The sequence below is a fragment of the Phalangium opilio genome, unplaced genomic scaffold (genome assembly GCF_054372755.1).
Source record: "Phalangium opilio isolate 3A_F unplaced genomic scaffold, DU_Popi_V2 ptg000002l_1, whole genome shotgun sequence".
Classification (NCBI taxonomy): Eukaryota; Metazoa; Arthropoda; class Arachnida; order Opiliones; family Phalangiidae; genus Phalangium; species Phalangium opilio.
The window spans coordinates 3,061,009-3,086,426 of record NW_028324144.1 but is presented as its reverse complement, the minus strand read 5'-3'; the positions used below and the strand labels follow the sequence as shown (position 1 = coordinate 3,086,426).

The 25,418-nt window shown below is 37.4% G+C and overlaps 1 protein-coding gene across 3 annotated transcripts in view; it reads left to right on the top strand.

The window, feature by feature from the left end:
* LOC149718273 (uncharacterized) overlaps positions 1-25,418 on the top strand; it is a 134,707-nt gene that overhangs the window by 21,720 nt on the left and 87,569 nt on the right. The window contains exon 1 of one of the 3 annotated variants that reach the window (XM_089839963.1): positions 22,494-22,635. The exons of the other annotated variants lie outside the window; for them this stretch is intronic. The gene's annotated coding sequence lies outside the window, so the exon portion shown is untranslated. Of the gene's footprint in view, positions 1-22,493; positions 22,636-25,418 lie in introns of those variants that run through there. 3 annotated transcript variants of the gene reach the window in all.

The window sequence follows — 25,418 nt, the reverse complement described above, 5'->3', positions numbered from 1 at the left end:
TCTTCAAACACTGTAAAATATTGCTAATAGATTTTCGATTATAAATTACTAACGAGATTGCCAATAATACTTAGAGAGTAATTTAAAAAAATTATAAGGACATTTTGTACTCGCCTTAATTTGAATAGAATTTTGGAATCTGGGTATTTCTCGTAATTTGGGAATGCTTCTTGATGCACCACGTTAACCGCACCCTTCGGTTGACCACGCTCCGCTTTGTTATTCAACTGTTGGAGCTAAAAGCGTATTGGGCCAATTTAAAGATATCTTTAGAATTTAATTGGAGTTAGATTGTTTTTGCCCGACGTTTCAAACCCAGATAAGGTGGTCAATATTCCCGCTAATTTAATAAAACTGCGATTGAAAGAGTTGATCTTGGAAAAGTTAAAGCATGGAAGGGAATGGGTTTTGTGCGGGAATTTTTACCCTTTCTAAGACTGAATTCCGCAATAAACAGGCTCGCGTTGCGTATCATTTAAATGATTTACTGTTTGGCGGTTTTTCAACAAAAGTTGGCGCAACTTGAGGCAATTATTCTCGTAATAGGTTTTATTTAATATACTTTTCAGCGTTCTAACAAAACTTGGGGTGTTGCCCTATTTAAACTTACTTTTCCTTTTTAATGAGTGTTTCGATTACATTTTGGGACGCCAAAATTTCTGATGCTAAATTCAAAGCAAAAACATCAAAGCCGCCCCAAATAGTCTACCAGTATATAGTTAATGTTGCCGTTGTAACGATTTTCTGTAAAGAAGGCTTTAAAATTGCCAGCCGCCATTTTCCAAAGATGGCCGTTGTACAAAATAATTCGTAGTATTACAAAAAGGGTGGTAGGACAAATGAAGTACAATGGGTGCTATGGTCCATTTTGAGTTGAAAATACTGTTTCTATGACATTTTGCCCAAAGGGTCACCGTTTACATGTTGTGATTGCGGTGTTTTACGGATGACCCCTTAAATTAAATTAGAAATCATTGTCTTTCAGTTTATTAATTAAATCTAGGGGGTCTTCCTTAAAGCAACGCAATTGTAACTTGTAAACTGTGTCAGTTTGGGCGTAATATCATTGGAGTTACATTTTCGACTCGAAATTTATTTGACATAAAACTATACCAATGATAACAGAAGATACGTCCAATAGGGCCTTAATTGTTACTGACCACTATTTATGTCAAGTGATTAGGCCTATGGCCCAGTCGCTCAACGTAATCGGTGCACACGATTGTACCTTTGACTGCACTAACTGTTGCGAGGTCTCGAATTGAAATGGTGGATAACTTTGAGAACTCTCGTTGCCTAAATGGAGTTATTGGAAATCCATGAGTACTTTTTTGTGGCGCCTCGACAGTCGGGCAAATATTTTTGAATTAAAAACAAACTAAAATTAAAAATATTAGACGTGAAAGGTTTAATATGGTGAAAAGCGGTTTCCGACTTGAAAATATTTATCTTTCCAAAACACAATTCAACAATGAAGAAGAAACAAAACGCTTGGGTAGCTTTTTCATTAAATGGCGAGTTTTATTGAAATCGTATAGTTTTAAACATGTCTATTACTTAGTACGCCTAAATACATTAATAATATTTCACTAATAAGCAAATTTTTATCTTTTATATAACGTTAGATATGAGCCCTTATAAAAATTGCCATCCCTCAGCTTTTAGAGGAAAATACAAAATCTGTAACTTCCTACAACTATAGTGTAAAAAGTTTTAAATAGCAATTTCTAAATAGCAGTTTCAAATCCATCTTTCATAATTGACGCTATTTTAAAATCAACGATAACATTTTAGATTTCAATAAGATTTAACTTTATTTGGTATCGCTTATTTAAAAGAAATTCAATTTGGATTTTCGCTATAATTTCTGATTTCGAACGCAAACTCCGTACTTTTTCTCTACTAGTTAAAACTCATAGAAATGACGACAAACTATTCTGTTCGCGAGTGTCATGATGAAACTAAAACCATATTTGCCAAGTTTAGTTAATTTTATTTAAATTTACACGAGAGTGAGAAAATATTTAATCGCATTCGTGTCATAAGTGCATAATTACCGCCTATAAGTTCAAGAGTAGATCGAAATACGCAGTGATTTCGTTCGTGAACTAAATTTCTAAATTCAAAGTTTGGATGTATTATCAAGTGATTTTATTTGTTGTAGTGACGTATTTGATTCGCATCTTTCAAATCAATTAATTGAAGATTACTTCGGTTATGACAATGGCTACTGTTCCCGACAACATCATGAGAAGAAAGTAGAAAGGAACGCCGACGCTACTCAGGTCCAAACCAGCCACGCTTTTCAACGGTTTCTCCCACTTGAGCTGTTCAATCCTGTATTGTTTCTCAAAATCCATATATTTGAAAACTTGCGTTTCGAAAAAGGGCGCGGCTATGCTGCGATAGAACATTCGTCAAACCCCTTCATAATTTTACCATAAAATTCATTACCAACCTCAGTTGGAGGGACTCGTGCAGTTGCGGGCTGCTTTTCACCCAAGAGCTGTTGAACATGGTGTGTAGGTAGTCGAAGGAAACGTCCTGTTTCGAAAAATAAAATCCTTCTTTGATCGCCGGTAAGTCACGGTCCAAGTGAACAATCAGCGCTTCGACCGTTGTGATTGCTGCTATTTTCCGGGAAATAATGGGAAATAACTCATCATCGAAACAATGAATTATATCGTCGTTAAGTTTCTTCGGATCGAGTGCGTCTAGCCATGCCTTAATAACAGGGTCCTGGGGTTCCTGTAGATACGCGTCAAAGACGGTCAGATGAATAAAGAAACTTAACATACAGAAAGGCATTCACCGAAACTTGGAGGAATTTGTATGTGTCCCTTGTCATTGCTGGTGTAACTCCCGATTTGATCAAGTCCGAGAGGGTGTCGATGTAACTGTAGCTTTCCGTCGAGAACTCCGTCCGCATGTAACAACCCAAGTAAAACAGAATGAAAGTCACTCCGATCAGCCACGACGAAGCGAGCAGACGACAAGTAATGTGGGGCAAAATGGACGGAATAGCTAAATAGGGAACAGAATCATACAGTTAGCATGTGTGATTAAAGAGCCAGCCACGGCCAGCCATCTTTGGTTATCGAAGCCCTCGCACCAAACTGGCTCGTGTGGGAGTGAATTCTTATTAAATGTAGGGGTGCGCTTAATCACTTACGTTCGGCGCACAAGAGCGACGCGTTGTCCCAAACATTTTCCAGGGTTTCTCGGGCCATTTTCTTGACAACTTTCTTGGTGGGCAACGACTTGTATTTGTTTGTTACGATGGAGTGAAGGAGGAGTAAAAGTGACAGAATGACCACAGTGGACACAATTAAAATCAACACCTAATTGAACCGAGAATGGAAATTAATGGATCGGGTAGTGAGTAGAGTAGATTTTTAATGAGTGAAATCTACTGGGGTGTCCATGTTTAAGAAGGAAAAGGATGTGGACGTGGCTCTCTTCATTGCAGCTGAAAGGATAATCGTGTTGGTTGTTCCATAGGGATATGATGGGGTGAAATATTCCAGATGGCCATCGAGAAAAGAGCGTCGCGTGTCAAACGTGAAGATATGAGTTTTCTAAAACCATCGCGACGATTAAATGTTTATATTTTGTAAATTGGTAATTAAGCCAAGCGTTTCCGTATCACTTACATTGAAATTAGCAGTTCTCTCTAAAATGTTAACACAATCCCACTGGACCCTTTAAATGAATTGACAAAATGATAAAAGTGTCTAATCGTTACTGAGAGATTTTTATGAGTAAAATTAAAGTATTCTTTATATCTTTATTCTGAAATCACTACTCGACGGTTTTACCCGTCGGGTTTTTCAGTTTTCGCGAACCAATTTTACCAAACGAGCGAGGATTAATTTATCCCGTTAAGGCGATTCTTTCTCGCTCGACAAAATTAATAGTCGTCTAATAGAATTTCAAATATGGAATTTACTTCATGTTCAGGGATCGTTTTAAATAATCCGCCATTATTAGGAACTTGGTTCTTCTCTTCTTTATATTGCACCACAACTGACAAGAAATGAAATGGCAAAAATCTGTTTCTTAATTCCGAGACCCTGATTAAATCTCGCCTCAACAACGCGAAAGAAATTATTTAAACTCACCGCATTTGTCGCGTAGTTAATTTCAGTCTCATTGGCGAACCTATAATTTTTTAAACCCGGTTTTTAAAATCAAGGATAAATAACATTTATAATTTGAAAATACAAATTATATACCTGTATTTAAAATATCGATTATTTCCAAGAAATTCCATATCATTTACTTTGTAGTCCAGGTAAATTCTAGCATCTACAATCCGAAGGACTATGGGTAATACTTTTTGATCAAACACGTTAACCGCACCCTTCAGTTGACCACGCTCAGCTTTGTTATTGAACTGTTGGAACTAAAAGCGTAATGGGCCAATTTAAAGATATCTTGAAGCTAAAGGCAATTTTAGAATTTAATTGGAGTTAGTTTGTTTTTGCGCGACGTTTCAAACCCAGATAGGGTGGTCAATATTCCCGCTAATTTAATAAAACCGCGATTGGAAGAGTTGATTTTGGAAAAGTTAAAGCATGGAAGGGAATGGGTTTTGTGCGGGAATTTTTACCCTTTCTAAGACTGAATTCTGCAATAAACAGGCTAAACGATTTTCTGTAAAGAAGGCTTTAAAATTGCCAGCCGCCATTTTCCAAAGATGGCCGTAGTACAAAATAATTCGGAGTATTACAAAAAGGGTGGTAGGACGAATGAAGTACAATGGGTGCTATGATTAATTTTGAGTCGAAAATGTAATTTCTATGACACTTTGCCCAAAGGGTCACCGTTTACAAGTTGTGATTGCAGTGTTTTACGGATGACCTCTTGAATTAAATTAGAAATCATTGTCTTTCAGTCTTGTCAATCAGGTCTTCGTTAAAGCAACGCAATCGTAACTTGTAAACTGTGTCACTTTGGGCGTAATATCATTGGAGTTACATTTTCGACTCAAAATTGATTTGGCATAAAACTATACCAATGATAACGGAAGATACTATTTATGTCACGTGATTAGGCCCAGTCGCTCAACGTAATCGGTGCACACGATTGTACCTTTGACTGCACTAACTGTTGCCAAGGTTCGAATTGAAATGGTGGATAACTTTGAGAGCTCTCGTTGCCTAAATGGAGTTATTGGAAATCCATGATTACTTTTTTGTGACGCCTCGACAGTCGGGCAAATATTTTTGAATTAAAAACAAACTTAGACTAAAAATATTGGACGTGCAAGGTTTAATATGGTGAAATGGGGTTTCCAACTTGAAAATATTTATCTTCCTAAAACACAATTCAACCATGAAGAGAAACATAACGGTTGGGTAGCTTTTTTATTAAATGGCGAGTTTTATTGAAATCGTTAAGTTTTAAACATGTCTTTTGTACCTTTTATAACGTTAGATATGTCGAAATGAAATTGTGCCCCCTCAGAAAAACAAATCTTCAATAGACTAGTGGCGGTAGAGAGGGGCGTAGACTGTGTATCCCTCCATCTGGGAGCGTTCTTGTAAGAGGGGATACTGTGCGCTCCCAGTAGGCGGATGACACTGAGCTAAGAGATAGAAGGGTATGACGTTTGCATACGTATATAGTACTGCCATTACTCTATACAATAACCAAGAAGTGATATCTACTTTATTAGGGAGAAGGTATAAATTCGCCACATCTAGCTTTATCTCGGAATTTTCAAAGGATTCACTTATTTCTCTCTTGAGAACATCATGCAAATGTCAACAAAATAAATTTTTGATAAAAAATTCAGTGAAAACTCGGGGAAATTTAAAATTTTTTGAAATATTCAGGAAAATTGGAAATTTAAGGCTTGAGTAAATTTTCCCTATATGGGTTGCCAGCCAGGAATGTATACAGCTACTAGGAATCATTGTGCTCCCATATATGTTGATCTCTATTTGGGGTTTGTGGACCGGGCTTGAGAACTTACTATCCGTCAAGCCTATTAATAATTCTGATGACGTATTTATAACTGTAATTTCATTGGTTGGTAGCAACGCGAGTTTCTGGGCACGGTTGCAAGGTGTAACAAGTAGCGAGATAGATTATTAATTCGAGAGGTAAAATTCAAGGTCATACATAATGATTTGTCTATCTAGCCCTTCCCACAAAATCCGATTATAGTTACGTTGAGTGAAAATGGTTTTCACGTACGCAATGATTCCAATTAGCTGTATGCATACTAAGGGTTAAAGATATCCCAACGCTCCTCTTACATCCACATTTATTATTTTTTTCTATTTGCATCTGCTAAAAATAAGCTTGCTTAAAAAATAAAAACATCTTTCTATGAACTTGTTTGTTTCATAAATAATTTGCTTTTGATGGGTTCCTTACGTAATGATTTTCTATTGGTATATGGGGGGGGGGGGTATGAATTCCGGGCTTCAAAATCTTTACTTTCCGGGTTTTATGACGTCATATTAGTCCCGGCTCTTCCCCCTCCCCCGGGATGTTAATGCAACAGGGGAAGGGGGGAAGTGATTATTCAATATTGAATCTGAATTCATGTTGATTTTTGGGACAAAGGCTTGTTTCTCCAAAAAGCAATCTTTTCGATTTCTATAAAGGCGTTCGAAAATATTCAGAGTTCGTCTAATTGGTCGAAATTAGTGTTTTCTTTAAAGGGAAAGTATCATTTTAATAGATAACAACTTTATTTTTAAATACCATGGTGTAATTTAATTAATAATTTTAATCGTGAAATTTGATAAAATCCATTAAATATGTATATTATTTAGTACGTATAAATATAATAATAATTTTAAAATTTTTTAAATGTTTTGGGTATAGCAATAGCTTCCTTCCTACAACTCGTGTGAAAGTTTTTTCATTGTAATCTATTTTCTAAAACATCGATCTTCACTGATGCTTTTTTAAAATCAACACTGATGCTTTTTTAAATCAGCACTAACATTTTAGATTTGAATACGGTATAATTTTATTTGGTATTGGCAATTTACAAGAAATTCAAATTGGATTTGCTCTATATTTTGAAATTTTAAGTGGAAACTACAACTCTACTTTTTCAATAATAGTTAAAAGTGTCATAAAAATGACGATAAACCATTTTTATGGCAAGTTTCTTGATTAAACGAAAACCATAGATCCATATATTGCCAAGTTTAATTATATAATTCACACGAGAGTGAGTAATTATTTAATCGCATTGGTGTCATAAGTGCATAATTATCCCCTATAAGTTCAAGAGTGGATCGCAACACGCAGGGATTTCGTTCGTGAAGTAAATTCAAAGTTTGTGTATTATCGAGAAATTCGATTTGGTGTCGTGACTTTTTTAATTTGCATCTTTCAAGTTAATTAGTAGAAAATTATTTCTGTTGTGACAACGGCTACGGTTCCCGATAACAACATGAGAAGAAAGTAGAAAGGAACGCAGACGCTACTGAGGTCCAAATCAGCCGCGCTTTTCAACGGTTTCTTCCAAGTTAGCCCTTCATCGAAGTATTGGTTCTGAAAATCCAGATATTTGAAAACTTGCGTTTCGAAAAAGGGCGCCATCCTTCAATAGAACCTTCGTCAAATCCTCTAATAATAATTTTACCATACAATTCTTACCAACCTCAGTTGGACGGACTCGTGCAGTTGGGGACTGCTTCTCACCCAAGAGGTGTTGAACATGGTGTGTTTGTAGTCAAAGGCAACTTTTTGTTGCGAAAAATAAACTTCTCCTTTCCTACCGCATTTAAAGTCCATAAAGCATCCCATGAAATAATTCAGACGTTCGAACGTTGTGATCGCTGCTTTCTTCCCAGAAATAATGGGAATGAAATCCTGAGCAATACTGTCCCATAAATCTAGTTCGTTAAGATTCTCCTTATCGAGCGCGCCGAGCCATTCCTTAACAACAGGGTCGTCTGCGCTCTGTAGATATGTATCAAAGTCATCAGAAGAATTGAGTAACTTAACGTACTGAAAGATATTCACCGAATCTCGGAGGAATTCGTATGTTTCCGGGGTCATTATTGGTGGAATTTGCGATTTGATCAAGTCCGAGAGGGTGTCGATGGTATTGTAGCTTTCCGTCGTGAACTCCGTCCTCAAGTAACAACCCAAGAAGAACAGAATGAAAGTCACTCCGATCAGCCACGACGAAGCGAGCAGACGACAAGTAATGTGGGGCAAAATGGAGGGGATCGCTGTAGTGAATGAAATGATACAGTTGGCTTTATCGTGCGTGATTAAAGCCCTAGCCATCTTTCGTTGTGGGGACATAATCTTTTGTAATTGAATTCCTCAAACGATACTGGCTCGTGTGGGAGTGAATTATTATCAAATGTTAGCGAGCGCTTTAATCGCTTACGTTCGGCGCACAAGAGCGACGCGTTGTCCCAAACATTTCCCAGGGTTTCTCGGGCCATTTTCTTGACAACTCTCTTGAGGAACAACGATTTGTATTTGTTGGTTACGATGGAGTGAACGACGAGCAAAAGTGACACAATGACCAAAGTGAACACAATTAAAAGCAGCACCTAATTGAACCGAGAATGCAATTCAATGAATTGAGTAGTGAGTGAATTGTTAGTGAACAAAATTTACAGGAGTGTCCATATTTAAGAAGGACAAGGAAGTGGACGTGACTCTCTTCGGGGCCGCAGAAAGGATAATGGTTTCGAGCGTTCCATAGGGAAAAGACGGGGTGAAATATTCCAGTCGGCCATCGAAAAATGAGCGTGGCATATCTATCGTGAAGATGTGAACTTTCTAAAACCATCTTAAGGATTAAATATCTATACTAAGTTTCTCGGTATTTAATCAATGTCGTAACATTACTTACATTGAAATTATTTGGTGTAGTATATAATTTAATAGCATCTGAAGAGACTAATTTATCCCAATAGACCCTGTAAATGAATGCACAAATTTAATTGCAATATGACCTTAACATAATGTGTTCATAAGCTGACTTATATTTGTTTCTGACAGATTTCTTAAGATTACGTTTTAAGTAGTCATTGAATTTTTTTGTCTAAAATCGCTGCTCAATGGTTTCACCGCCACTTTTCTCAGACCCATTTTGTCAATCGAGCGAGCAGGATTAATTAGCGTTTTAAGGCGATTCTTCCTCGCTCGCCCCAATTAATAGTCGTCTAATAGAATTTCAAATATGGAATTTACTTCATGTTCAGGGATCGTTCCAAATATTCCTCCATGATTTTGTACTGGGTCACTTTGCTGTTTATCTCCCAGGAAAGCTGACAAGAAAATCAATCTCAATTGCGACAAACTTATTGAGTTTCCCTTAAACAACCCGAGCGAATGTTTACAGTCTCACCCAAGGTGTCGCGTAGGTAATTTTATTCTCATTGGCGTGCCTAATTTCAGTCTCATTGGCGATCCTATAATAGTTGACGCCTTTTAAAATCCAAGTATAAATAACGTTTTCTATTAGAAAATGCGAATTATACCCCAATCCAGTATAGGTGCCTAGTCCCGAGAGCCCGCCGAATCCATTAGAGTTGTCTAGTCCCGAGAGCCCGCCGAATCCATTAGAGTTGTCTAGTCCCGGCATCTTGCCTAATCCATTAGAGTTGCCTTGTCCCGAGAGCCCGCCGAATCCATTAGAGTTGTCTAGTCCCGGCATCTTGCCTAATCCATTAGAGTCGTCTAGTCCCGGCATCTTGCCTAATCCATTAGAGTCGTCTAGTCCCGGCATCTTGCCTAATTAATTATAGCTGTCTAGTCCCGGGGTCATATAGTTTAATTTGTTTCCATTTTGGAGTCCAGGTAAATTCTAGCATCTACAATCTAGCTATTTTCAAAGACTGTAAAGTGTTTCTCATAATTTCGATTGTTAATAGTACTTAATAGATTAATTTAACAGAAGTTTATGAACATTTTGCACTAACCTTTGAATAGAATTTTGTAATCAATGTATTTCCCGCAATTACCCCCAAGACGGACATTGGTCAATGCTTCTTGATCCACCACGTTAACCGCACCCTTCTGTTGACCGCTCTCCGTTTTCTTAAACCGTTGGAGCTAAAAGCGTAATGGGCCAATTTAAAGAAATCTTGAAGCTTGACGTAATTTAGAATATAATTGGAGTTATATAATTCCTTTTGCTTTACGTCTTAAACCCTGAGAAAGTGGTCAATATTCCAGGTAAAACCAAGATTAGAAGAGTTACTTTTGGAAAAGGTTAAGCGTGGAATGGAGCAGATTTTGTTTAGGAATATTTAGCCTTTCTAAGACTGAATTCTGCTATAAACAGGCTCGCGTTACATACCATTTAAAGACCATTACGTTTGGTCGGTTTTTCAACAAAGTTATTTAAACTTGAGGTAATAATACCCGTAATAGAGTAAATGGCAAAATAATAGGTTTGGCTTTTTTAATATACTTTAAAGCGTTTCTTACAAAACTTTCAGAAGAAAATTCGATATCAACAAACCAAAACTTACTTCGGTTGCGTGTTTATATAGAAAGTTTTAGTAAAAGGCACCCGATGTTGCCCTATTTAAACTTACTTTTCTATTTTAATGAGCGTTTCGATTACATTTTGCGGTGCCAAGATTTTCGAGGGAAAATTCAAAGCAAAAACCACAAAGCTGCCCCAAATAGTCTACCAGGATAATTAATGTTGCGGTTTAAACGATTTTCCGATAGGAAGGCTTTTACATTCCCAGCCGCCATTTTCGAAGATGGCCGTAGTACAAAACAATACAGAATATGCCAAAATGGGTGGTAGGACGAATGAAGTACAATGGGGGTTATGGGCAATTTCGAGTCGAAAATGTAATTTCTATGACATTTTGACCTAAGGGTCACCGTTTACAAGTTGTGATTGCGGTGTTTTACGGATGACCCCTTAAATTAAATTAGATATCATTGTCTTTTGGTAACTTCCTACAACTCGCGTGAAAATTTTTTTATTGAAATTTTGCTCCTAATCCATCTATCTTGATTGACGCTTTTTTAAATCAAATATAAAAATTTAGATTTAAAGAAAATCTTGTTTAAAACTTAGATTGGTTTCTATAACTTGGAGAATATTGACACAAAATTATCCTGAATTTAACGATGAATAGATTTAAAGACAATTAGATTAATGGTTGGAATAAATGTATTTTGGTTAATTTTAATTGAAGTCAAGTTTTATAAAATGCTTTGGTAATATTTAATCTTTAAATTTTTAGAAGAAAATTCAATGTGTGAAGTAAACTTCACTCGTGTGAAATCTTATCTTTGTTTTTCTAAAGCAAGTTTTCGCTTGTAATTATCAGGGGTGTTTTGAGTGTTAAAATTAATGATGGCATTTCGAATTGTTAGTGCGAGACAATTTAGTGTCGATTACAAAGCTACTAGCGTTCACATTCGAGTGCAGAACATATTCATATCGCGGGTGCGCAATTACAACTACAAGTGGAAAGAGAATATTTGAAGTGACGTATCGTGCGGTCATTTTTGTATGTTCGAGAAATTCCATTTCATTTCGTGACGTATTTAATTTTATGATAAAAAGTTTAAGATTATTTCGGTTGTGACGACGGCTACTGTTCCCGACAACAGCATGAGAAGAAGGTAGAAAGGAACGCCGACGCTACTCAGGTCCAAACCAGCCACGGTTTTCAACGGCCTCTTCCAAGTGAACTGTTCAGTCATGTATTGGTTCTCGAACTCCAGATATTTGAAAACTTGCGTTTCGAATAAGGGCGCCATGCTGTGATAGAACATTCGTTAAAACTCTGTAATCATTTTAGCATAAAATTCTCACCGACCTCAGTTGGACGGACTCGTGCACTTGTGCATTGCTTCTCACCCAAGAGGCGTTGAACATGCTGTGTATGTAGTCGAAGCCAACTTCTTGTTGCGAAAAGTAAAGTCCTCCTTTGCTTATGATGAAATCTTTACTACTGGGTTTTTCTCCCTTTATACTAATTTTTCTTAAGAAAAATTTTAGAAATTCGACCTTTGTGATCGCAGCTTTCTTGCCGGAAACAATGTGAATGAAATGATTGGTCCTCATATTAGCCCATAAATCCCAGTCAAGTTTCTTCCTATCGAGTTCGCCTAGCCATTCCTTAATCACTGGGTCCTGGGCTGCCTGTAGATACGCAACAACGACGTCAAAAGACTAGAGGAACTTAACATACAGTATAGGATATTCACCGTAACTTGCAGTAGTTTGTATGTTTCCGGGATCATTACTGGTGGAATTCCAGATTTGATCAAGTCCGAGAGGGTGTCGATGCCATTGTAGCTTTCCGTCGTGAACTCCGTCCGCATGGAACAACCCAAGAAAAACAGAATGAAAGTCACTCCGATCAGCCACGACGCAGCCAGCAGACGACAAGTAATGTGAGACAAAACGGAGGGGATCGCTACAAAGAATGTAACTATGTATTATTAAAGCGCTAGTCATTGTTAGTGACGGGAATGCAATCTTCTCTAATTGGGTTGTGGAAACTGGCTCGTGCTGCGATCTGACGTAATGGCAAAGATTATTTTAAATGTGCGGGGCGCTTATTTGCTTACGTTCGGCGCACAAGAGCGAGGCGTTCTCCCAAACATTTTCCAGGGTTTCTCGGGCCATTTTCGTGACAACTCTCTTGGTGGGCAACGATTTGTATTTGTTGGTTACGATGGAGTGAATGACGAGCAAAAGTGACAGAATGACCAAAGTGCAAACAATTAAAATCACCACCTAAATGAAACAAGAATGGAAATTTAATTAACTTGGTAGTGAGTAGAATGTTTATAGAGCAAAATTTACTGGAGTGTCCATGTTTAAGAAGGAAAAGGAAGTGGACGTGACTCTCTTTGGGGGCGCCGAAAGGATAAACGTGGTTATCGTTCCATAGGGAGAAGACGGAGTGAAATATTCCAGTTGTTTATCGAAAAGTGAGCGTGGCATGTCTACCGTGAAGATATGAGTGTCCTAAAAGCACAGTAAGGATAAATTATTTATAATGAAGTAATTAAAGCTTTTCAATATTAGTCGTAAAATCATTTACTTTGAAGTAATTACGTTCATTATATAATTTAATTAACTTTGATGGATTTATTCTTTTGCTCTTGACCCTTCAAATGAATCAATAAAATTAAATACAATATAAGTGTTCATATGCTGACTGATATTCGCTTCTCAGAAATTTGTTAAGATTTTTGTCTAAATTCACAACTCAGCGGTTTCACTCGTCGGTCGGTTCGACTACATTGGAGTTTGTCAGTTTTCGCAAAAACAATTTGACAAATGAGCGAGCGAGGATTCATTTACCGCGTTAAGGCGATTCTTTCTCGCTCGCCCTAATTGATAGTCGTCTAATAGAGTTTCAAATATGGAATTTACTTCATGTTCAGGGATCGTTTTAAATAATCCGCCATCATTTTGGACTGCTTAGCCACCGATGTCTGACAAGAAATGAAAGTGCAATTGTCATCGAGAAAAGCAATATTAATTGCGAGAAAAAGAATAATAAGTCACTCTTCAACAAAGCCAAACCAATGTTTATAAACTCACTCTAGATACGGCGTATTTAATTTCAGTCTCATTTGCGAACCTATAATATTTGACCCATTTTTGAATTCAAGAGCAAATAACATTTATGATTTTGAAAATGCAAATGCTATACCTGTATTTAAAATATCGGTCATTTCCCAGAAATTCCATTTTGTGGTCATAGGTTTATTCTAGCATCTTTAGTCCGCTATCTTCAAAGACTGTAAAGTGTTGTTCATAGATTTTTGATTGTTAATTAGTAACGACATTGTTAATATTACTTAGCGGTAATAATTTAAGAGAATTAAAATTGAAAATTTTGTATACTTGCCGTTGATTAGTATTTTGGGATCTGGGTATTTCTCGCAATTACCCCAAACGGACATCGGGTAATGCTTCTTGATCCACTGCCTTAAATGCACCTTATGTTGACCACTCTCTGCTTTCTTAAACTGTTTGAGCTATAAGCGTGATATTACAATAAATGAAATCTTGAAGCATTACGCAATTAAGTCTTAAACCCGGAGAAGTTGTACTGGAATATTTACCCTTTCTCAGACTGCATTTTGCTAAAAACTGGATCGCAAAACACACCATTCAAATGATAATTGTTGGTCGGTATTTCATCAAAGTTAGTCCATAATTGATTCAATTATTCTGGTAATTGAGTTCGTGGCAAAATAATAGGTTTGACTTTGAGGAGAAAATTCGATATCACCAAACCGAAACTTTCTTCGCTTGAGTGTTTCTATTAAAAGTTTTAGCAAAGTTTCCCTTATTCACCGATTTAAACTTACTTTTTCTCGTAATGAGCGTTTCGATTACTTTGTGTGGCGCCAACATTTCTGAGGGTCAATTCAAAGCAAAAACAACCACAGCCCAAATAATCAGTCAACCGGTATAATTAATATTGACCTGCAAACGTTGTTCCTTAAGAAAGGTTTTTACTTTCCCAGCGGCCATTTTCCAAGATGGCCGGATTACAAAACAATTCAGGGGGTTCCGAATAGAATGGTACGACAGAGGTCAGGGGTTTCTAAATGCCATTTTGAGTTGAAAGGTCTTCTATTACATTTTGTCTAAAGGGTCATCGTTTATAAGAGCTATTATTGAAAAGTTTTACGCAGGACCTTTTAAATTAAATTAGGAATTTTTCTTGCTGACGCCAAACAAAGTTAATTGACAATAAGGTTTAATAAAAAAATTATTGGCAATTGCAAAAATATCTCGCATCAAAGTGTTGCCAGTCATTTGGGAGTGCAATTGAACCGCTATCTGAAAACGATTCAATCCAAAAATCTACTTCTCGCGATTTACGTTATACTACCCCTTTAATTTTAATTTTTACTAATTTAAAATAAACATGTACATTTTTGGCCTAGCAAAAGTTCTTTAATTTTGAAAGGATTTGTTTATAATCCTTGTAATACAATGACTCAAATGCAGACAGTATTGGTTTTATTGTTAAAATATCGCTCTTTTGCTAACAGGATTATCAGCGGATTATACGGGAAAAATGCTTGGTTATACGCGTTTTCAGTTTAATCTAATTAGCTAGAGAACGCAACTAGCTTCGGGAAACCTTTGAAATACCTTACATTTATTCATAATCACCAAGTTAATAGAGTCAAAGTTGAGATGAGGGTTTGAAGTACGTAATTCTACCGCGTTTACCTTTCATAACCGGTTTATAAACGAACAGAGATGGTAAGCTCGTGAACCACCAACAGTAGCTAGCTCTCGGGCAAAATTTTCCATTGTATCGAATTTCGGTTGTTGTAACATTTCAAAGATACAAACGTCTATAGACTCTTTGTCCAGTTACCTGTTAGTCCAATCGGAAGTGTAAACCGGAAGTTAAAATGTTCAGTACGTCTAAAACTAAGGATACTGATGCGCCCAAGTCACCGGCAGCTCCGGCTCGGAGACATAGCACGTTTCTAAGCGGTTTCCGGTTACGAAAAACATCCAATAACGAATCTGATGAAGTTCACGAGGAACCGAGTAGCTTACCACAAACATCGGACACTATCAAGGGAACGGAAATACCTAAGTCACCGGTAACACCCGCCAGGCGTCATAGCACGTTTCTAAGCGGTTTCCGTTTGAAGAAACCGTCCCAAGAAACCGAGGAGAGTCATGAGGAACCTGGTACTACACCACAGAAACAGGATGCTGCTGTTAAGGTGAAGGATGTTCCCAAGTCACCCGTACCACCGTCTCGTCGACATAGTACGTTTCTAAGCGGTTTCCGGTTAAGGAAGACATCCAGTAATGAATCAGAGGAAGGTCAACAACAAAAAGATGAGCCACGGAGTTTACCACCACCGTCTGAGGTTAAGCCGATTTGCCCGGAAGTCCGCATTATTAGCAGTTCACCCAAACAAGGAAGTATTCGACGAAGCGTCAGCGATGGGAAATCGTTTTTTGATCGGTTGCGTAATTGGCAAATGCAAAGGCAAACCGTTTCGTCCGGACCTTACTTACCAAGGGTTGGTAATTAGTTATTTATTTATGTAATTGCGTGTTATGTAATATTTGGCCAATATGGCGTCATGGTCGGTTATATAGTATAGAGAGCTTTCAGATGGGATAGTAGTACGTCACACCCTCCCAAGTCTTACCGCTGTTCTGGTAGCCATATTGGTTGGGTGGTCTCAGCTTCATTCCTGCTTTAGTTTAAACCCACCAATATGGCGGCGTAAATTATCATGGCACGAGACTCAGCTCCCTCCTCCAACTGAAAGCTCTCTATTAGAATTTCTATCGCTTTAAAAGGTCAATGCTTCTAAAGGCGAACTATGGTTTCATTGGCTATAATACCCCCTTGTATACAAACTGACCAATGCTAAATGTATGGGTTCATTATTATAAATGGTGGTATGATACAGTCAACGTTGTTTAGTTAGTTACCCATGGAATGTCAATCTCATAGAGCCTTCAAACTTGAAAAGAGCAATTTTCTCATCCATAACGGTTTTTACTTTCCAAGCGTGTACAAAATCCCTATGGAGGTTTTTGTTTATGCGGGTAACGCGCCACCAATTCCACTTAAGTTAAAGGGATAGCCACTTCAATGTGACTCGTAGAGATGTGAAATTATGGTCATTTTTAAAAATGGTAGATTACTAATTGAAATTTTGGGAAAAGTAAATTACCGTTCTGTAGGTAGTTAATTTATGGTAATTAATTTTTTCACTCGTGTATATAGTCCATTAAACCATGTTGAATTGTGAGCACTTTATTTACCAATTACAGCCGTAATTAGTTAGTTCCCGACTCTCATCTCTAAATATGAGAAAGATTACCCACCTTCCCCGTTATTTATTTATTTAAACTCTTATAAAATGGAACAATATCCTATTCCAACAAGCAATTTAAATTTTAATTGAACTCCACGTTATACTATACTGTACTAACTATCCCTTTATGTTGGAAGCTTCTATTCAAAATTGCGTCTGACTTAAACTCGGCAATCCCCCTTGGAGACCCGCATACAACACCACCATCCACCATCCACTAAAGAGTCAAGGTCAGAAAATTCCCGGACCACTTCCCAGGGATCAAAACTACATAAACTTCCGTCGTCTTTCCATCTCTTCTCTCTCACTATCCATCCCGTATGCAATCTCCCGCCACTTCCCTCTTCTAAAATGACCAGCGCGTCTTGTTAGCTAAAGGCCCATTCACACTCACACTCACTAGACTTGAATCTTATACATTCACATCTTACGGTGAAGTCGTCTCTTTACTCACTTAATTAGACACGTGTAAAAGATTCGCCCCGGGTTTAGTTTGAAAACTACTTTTCAGTTTCGTTAAACAGTGACTGTAGAGATGGCGCCACCTCCTTAGCGATTGTTCTTTAGCCATCGCTCACTCGATCATGCCTTACTGACGCGCAGGGCCGGAAATAAGAAAAATTTCTTATGGGACATCTGTCCAGTGACCCCCTGTTTGACTGGAAAATTTATAGGACATTGTCCACTTAAGTGTGCAAAAATTGTGTCGATTCTCCAGAGTCAAGGTATCAAAACCTCGGAAAATTTATTGGTCACATTGTCCAGTGACCCCCTTAGTTTTTAAAAAAATTATGGGACATTTTAAAATTTTATTGGACAATGTCCAGTGTCCTGTGCTTAGTTCCGGCCCTGCTGACGCGTCGTCGAGTTAGCTACGCTTTAGCAGACGATATATTAAAAGTTTTAGGGTTCTTGGCGCGGTATTTGTAGTGTCATTTCGGATGAGCAGCTATTTTAGTATTCAAAAGTATTGGTTGTAAAAATCACACCATATATACGACTAGTTTTAAGTCGTTCGCCCCAGATGGCGACTCTGAACAGGGAAATGAACGTACCAACGCGACCGAAACGAAATTAACTGCAGGCGACCGATGGTAACGTAAGATGTTACTCTATAGTCTGAAGGGGCCTTAAAGGCGAGGCAAGGGAGCTCGGAGATGAGGGCAATTGCTCGAGACAGCATGTCCCATACAGATAGATTCTCCGGGATTAAGAGTTAGGAAATAGCGGGGGATAGAGCAGACGATTGTATAAATGTAAAGTGTTTTATTGGCTATCCTTTTTATTGCTTAGAGGCTTACCCTTGTTCAAGGTCGCTGCTTCAGGGGCCTACTTTCAACACTACTTTCTATCCAGCGATTTTTAACGTTGAGTATTCAAACGCCATAGCTCCAAAACATGGAATTTATAATTATAAAGAGGACTAGAAAAATGTAGATTAGTTTTTGATATTTAATATAATGGTAAAATATTTTTAGGCAAATTTAATTTCGGTGGAAAAGTATTTTTTCACATAATTGATGTTTTATAACTCAACTGAAAAAAAAATCAATATCTGGCACTTCAGTCATTCCATTTTGTTCCCTTATCTTTTTCTTGTCTTTGTCCCATGTTTTCCCGTCCCCTATGAGGAATATAAGATCCATGCTTTCAAGATAAAAATGATAGCAATCTCTTTGAAGGTCTAATGGACTTGGGAGTGCAGGTTTTAGTGTTTTTACATCCCCGAACTTCGAGCCGAACTCTTTCGATCAGATTTAATTCTCGTTAGTCTCGAATATACTAGACTGTCATTTTTTCTAAATCAGTTTTGACATCGGATACGATTTCAGGGGCCTCGTGAGACGTGTAACAATTTCTATAAAATCACGTAGTTTCAGAACTGTTCAGAAAATCCTAACTTCCCAGAATGTTCCGTATAAAGTTAGTTGTATTTAGTTAGTTTTAAATCGATTTTAAGCTTTGAAGTAAGCCTTGGTCAAATCATAAGTTTATAAGATATGTTGGCCATAAGTTTGTCACTGGTTACAAAATGGAGCTTGTCATGAAGTGAGTGACGTAGGTCATAGATACCCCCTAGTGTCTGAAATAATAAACTGGTCTCCGGAGTGGTCCCAGCCTTTGTTCTCCTATAGATTTGCAATTAATAAACTGGTCCCGAGGACCAGTAACCCCCACTTTTTGAATTAAAAAACTAGTCCAAGCAATAAATAAACTGGTTTTGGACCAGAGGAAGTGTGCTTATTTCCCTGACTGCTCCGCAAACCAAAGTTCAATAGGCCTTACTAAAATTCAAATTTTAGTTAATTATTATTGCATCAAATTACATTTGGTTTTTCTAAATTATTTTTTCTAATATTTAACTAATTTTAAAAACCCCGAAAAACAAATTAAAGTTAAGTCTACTCCTTTAATGGTGTATTATTTCATGCGAGAAAGGTACGAAAAATAAAAAATCTTTAAAATATCCTTCAGGTTTATTCAGGACAACGTTCTTGTAAAGTTTAAAACCGCGGCTCGTACGTCCAAAAGCCAATTTATATTTTTTTTAACGGTCAACTTAAACCACGTTCTAAATTTCGTGAAATTCCATCTCGAACTACATTACCCGTTTGAGTTATATCAGGAATACATACAGCTACTAGGAATCATTGTGTACGTGAAATCCATTTTCACTCAACGTATCTAGGCGGATTTTGTGGGAAGAGCTGATTATTATCAGGGATAGATGTAATTTAAGAAGTAGGAATGGAGAACAGAGTAATGTGAGCGCGCGGCAAAGTCCCGAACCCCCTTACACGGGACGGGGGGTATGAAAGAAGAGGCGGGTCATAGCGACAGAGGTAAAAAGGAATTACCTATTTTTCGCCGTTCCCGTCAGCAACGTCATCAAAACGTAGTTTAAGTGAGCCAATAAGATAATTTAAACTTTAGTTACGTGTTGGAGGGAGGGGCTCTATACTGGGTGGTCTATGAATCGGACTCAAGTAAATATTAACCATTCTCCATGTACGACGAATTTTACCTAGCGAATAGTCTATCTCTCTGCAAGTTGAACCTTGCACTCGTGCCTAGGAACTCGCGTTCTCAGTTAGAAAGACATCAGAATTGTGAGACGCGTGACGGATAGTAAGTTCTGAAGCCCGGTATACCCACGATACCAGCGTAGAAATTATCATGTGAGATAGAGGAGCACCATGATTCCTGTTAGGTGTATGTATTCCTGGTTTGAGTTATACTTGTTGGATCGTATTTGAGTTTCCCCTTAAGGCAGAGGAATGGGTTTTATATTTTGACGGGCCTTGAGCCTTAAACCTTAAAGCGCCCATTTTTCGTACACGAGGCCAAGGACAACATTTGGGGAAGAACAAAATCCATTTCCTCGCAGCGGATAGTTTCGCTTCTAGCTAAGTTTCATCGCAGTATATCGTTTCCATCGGATTGACTAGCTAGCCTGGAGTCCAGGACTCCCTCTTGGACTCCTGGAGTTTATTCCCAACACCCAGTACCAGTATTGCCTTAAGCGTGCTTGGACCTTTATTCGAGGTATTTGCTGTCCGCAAAACAGAATTCATCGACAAATAATATAACATATCCTTGCCCTAGATTGAAAACATTTGATTGTAAGGCAAATAGAAAAAGCAGAAAGTAATTGGGCATTGGGGAGGTTAATGAAAGCCTTATGTCGTATTGTATTCTCAATATGGGTTACGACATACACCACCTATTAAGTCTTGATTTCTTTCTCTCTATCGTTTCTTTGGTACGAAAATTGGTCCACTTTAATATTATAGGTTATCTCTTTTAATTTTCTTCAACAAAAAATAGCCAATTCTTCAAGTTTTAAGGCATTTATCCGGGAATGCGTTAAGGCCAATTGAGATTAGACTAAAATAACACGTTCACGTCGGTGAAGTCGCTTTACTTGCTTAATTAGACACGTGTCAACGATTACGTAAAAGATTCGCGGCGGGTTTAGTTTGAAAACTAGTTTTCAGTTTCGTCTTGCAGTGACTTTTGAGATGGCGCCACCTCGAGATAGCCCACTCGACCATGCCTTACTGACGAGTGATTGAGTGGGCTATGCTTTAGCAGACGATAAATTAAAAGTCTTAGGATTCTTGGCAGTGTTTGTCATTTTGGATGAGCAGCTATTTTAATATTCAAAAGTCGTGAATCAAAAATCTCAATAAACGCGAATTACTCGTCTCTTTAAGTCGTATTCTCTTGCGACTGATCATGGAAATGAACGTACCTACGCCACCGAAACGAAATTAACAAGGTTGCCAACGGAATGGTAAGATTTTACACTAATCTGAATGGCCCTTAAGAAGTTACGTCTTCTGTTCTTGAAAATTATCACAGCTTCTATTTCAAACATTTCTTAAACGTGATTAAAAACCCCTAACTCTTTTCGAGTTTATTTTGTAAGTAACTGACCGTCAGTTGTCCTAAGGATTAGATATTGTCCATTGTCCATCTTCCTCTCAATCCTCCATCGAGCTCGGAATGAAGATGAGGAGAAGGAGAAAGAGAGAGAGACGTAGCCTAGTTCTTTATTTCAGGGACCGCTTTAAGGGATCAATGTTATTCCCGGGGGAATGTTTCAGGAAAAATGTAACAGGCGTAGCTTTTCAACGCCTCTATGAGCTTGTATGTGTATCTTTTATCAAGGCAAATACTGTCCTTCTTTATGGTCTGGTATCATTTCAAAAGCAAAGTGAATTAAAGAGAGGGCATTCTTAGTTACACTCAGAACGGCAAATATGTGTACATACTCCATTTAAGATTACGTAACGCAACCTTAGCCAAAGCATCAAAGACACAGTTTATTATTTGTCCTGAAATTTCTTTTTCCTAATGGTATTTTAGTTTGAATTTTTTACGGGCGGTTTAGTTTGAAATTCAACGGGGATTTTGTTAGTTTAATTTTAGGTTCTACTTTAACCGTTAGAAAAGATAAGCCACGTTATTAATTGATGTTAAAACAAATGATTAATTATTTAGGCCCTTTTAGACTTGATAAAGTCACTTTGCCCAGCACGAGCAGCTTACGTCGTGATGCGCGTGATCGAGTGTGCTATGATTAGACTCGTGTCAATTTTGTCAAAGATCCGACGCGAGTTTTCGTCTAGTAGTATCGAGATGGCGCCACCATTGAGTTCTAATATATAAAGGATATATGTTCTGAACTCAATGGGCGCCACCTCGTTAGTTAGTGCCTTTTCTTTAGCCATAGCTCACTCCAGGGTGGGAAATAAGGAATTTTTTTAAACTGGATATTGGGCCAGCGACCCCTCTGGCCTGGAAAAAATAAACTGGTCCATGACCACTGACCAGGGTGCGTCGTCTGCTAAATTGAAGAAGTGGATAATTAAAATATATTAGCTAATCTCTGGACTATGGAAACCCTTGAATTTTCTTAATGGTCCTGTGGACCACTGACCCCCCTCCGATTTAATTTTTAAACTGGTCCAGGCAATTTTTAAACTGGTCATTTGCCCTGTGCCACCGCCTTATTTCCCACGCTGGCTCACTCTATCATGCCTTACTGACTGCGTGATCGAGTGAGCTACGCATTAGCAGACGATATATGAAAAGTTTGAGGATTCTCAAGTTTTCTCAACGCGGTGTTTGTCATTTTGGATGTTAGGCTATTTTAGTATTTATTTATTTATTGAACACTGTTCATGAAGCCAACAGTGTGGCTTATGTATTCAAGTCTTGGCTCAAAAATCACACCATATACGCGACTCCGTTTTAGTTTGAACTGGAAAATGAACTTACTGAAACGAAATTAACGATTCGACCGAGGAAAACGTAAGAATTTTCTCTATTTTCTATTTGAATGAGTCTTTAAACTAAACAGGGACAAAATATTAAGCCTAGGCTAGGTTTTGTAAAGTTAAGAATGATATATTTTTCCAGTTCTGGATAATTGTATTTTTCAAGCCTTTAGCCTAGCTGTTTAGCGTTAAATTGTACTTAGTGGTGTGTGGTTAGGGAGTTGACCTCAAATTCAACGACGGGCGGGCGCGTCCCGGGGAAGGTCTTGTCACCGGGGACAGATTGGTGGAAGAGTCGAGCGACTTAGCTAATTAAAAACAGACTTGTTTACCCCGCAGTCTGAACTGTTAAGGCAGAATTTTGAAGGTCCCTTTTATTTCTGCTCGTTTACGTTATTTTCCAAGTTATAAGGACAAGTGGTCATTTTATTTTCAAGGGAAGTGGGACTAGATAGTTGGGGATAAGATAACTACGTGGTCACAACATTGTCTTAGGTCAGGTAGGAGTAGAAATGGTGACGCATGAGGGCTATAGAGTGCTGTCAATAGCCTTGGTTTTGAATTACCAATACGTCACATTACCGCCAAGGTTTGCAGGGCCTGGCGGCCATGTTTTTATATCTGATTTGAACCATGGTTGAACACAGTCTCTGATTTTTAACAGAAGTCAAGGCTTAGCTATTTTTGACTTTGTAGCTCTGGTCGTTTGTAACTGGCCACTTCACTAAAATTTTAACGATAATTACCGCGAATCTCTCTGTTTTAAACATACCATGTGCCTATTAGGCGCGCCGCTCGATGTCACATCTGGACTAGAGACCTAATTTTAAATTAATTAACATAAAATTTAATTCAACTAGAGCTTTTCCTAATGCATCGCAAAATTTTGGGGTTTGAGATGTGGCCGGGTCGGTAATTTAAGAAATACCGTTGTAAATTACCTATATATTAATAATTGAAAATGGTTATTAGTCCCTTAAACTCCATTCAGAAATGAATTTACAAGAGAAAAAAACAGGGTGTTTCTGATCAGATAAGTATGCCATAAATTAAAGACAGTGCAATTTTTAATTTTAATTAGTTTTTTTCAAGTTATTAGCCCCTTAACCTTCATTCATTCATTCATAAATGCATTTCCTGATAAACCAGACAGAATTTTAGTGAGCAATTTTTATTTATTAATATTACTCTTTAATCTTATCGGAAGTTACCTTACGGTTTATTTCCACCTAAACTTATTACTTCCGCTATTCCAAAAAAAGAGACTTTATTAGCCCCTAAATATTCCTTCATCCGCATCACATTTTAAAATAAAATTTATAGCGTCCACATATTCAATAATCCAGACAGAATTTTAATATTTACACATACGCATTTTTTATTTTTATTTAAATCAATACACTTTAATCAAAATTTTATTTCCTCCGGAACTTATTACTTCCGCTATGCAACAAACCAATTTAATATAAACCCTAAAATATTTACTCGTTTGGGGGGCAAAAATAAATAAAAATTGTTCATCATAAGCACACGCAAAAGCAATATTACAATAAGGGTAGCCTACATAACCGGTAATGGTGTTTTAAATGTCAGAGTTTGCTTGGCCGGCAATTGACCTTTTTTTCTCTCAATGGCATGCATTTTTCGCTTCTCTTATAGTATATTTTAACACAAATTCCGTTATTATATCATAACGTAATCTCCGCTGAGCCACACCCTCTTTTTTTTTCCCGCGCGGAAGTTCAAAGCGAGGGCTGCTACCATGACCATCAACGGTTTTATTACGTGAAAATATAATTAGCATAATAAATATAAGTATGACACTAATTTTCGAGTTTTCAAGACAACTTGTTAAAAGGATACACAGAGTAATAATTTTATCTTTTTAATCGAAAGAGCGTGAAAAATAATGAATATATCAATTGGAACCATGTTTCTATCTACAATATTAAAGGAGATACAAGCGATTTAGTTCGGGAAGCACTGGGGAGTTTCCCTATTGGACGAATAAGGTGGTACTAGGCGTCCAATAGGAGTGCTCCCCAGTGCTTCGCGGACTTAATCGCGTGTATCTGCTTTAATATTATAGATAGAAACATGGTTCCAATTGATATATTCATTATTTTACACGCTCTTTCAATTAAAGAAGAAAAATTTCTAGTATCACGTTAAATAATTTAGTAGCCAATCAGAACTAGCTTAGAGTACAAGTAATGGAAAACCTGAAGGGGAGAGCCAATAGATATGAACAGACTCCAAGGACTAATATATTATGGTTCTTTAGAGTTGCCACCAACTTATCTTATACCCATCACCCCGTTTTTATGATTTTCGAAAACCTTAATTAAGAATTTTACCAGACATTTCTCTAATGAGAAGTGTTAAACTTATAGTTATCGCGTTACTTATTGTTGAAAGAACGTTAGTGGTTTTACAACCACCTAGTGACCTTGTGACCTTTATGTGTAATAAGAATGGCTTTTTGGTATTTTTGCGACGCCTTAGTCTTGTAAAAATGAGTTTAATATCGCATAGATATCTAGACATAGATATTAGAAATAAACTAATTAATTAAAAACATTTTTAAATATGTTAGCCTAGCTAATATTTGAACTCAATATAAATGATTATTAATGAGATTTTATAATATCAATTAAAGGCCCGTGTACTTGATTGGGTGGTAGAAATAATTTGGGGTGATTATAGCTAATTAGGGCAATAAACGATTGCTGGAATACATACAGCTATTTGGAATCATTGTGCCCCCTTATATGGCATGTTAATTTCAATGCAGGTTGAGTACTTTCCGTCACGCCT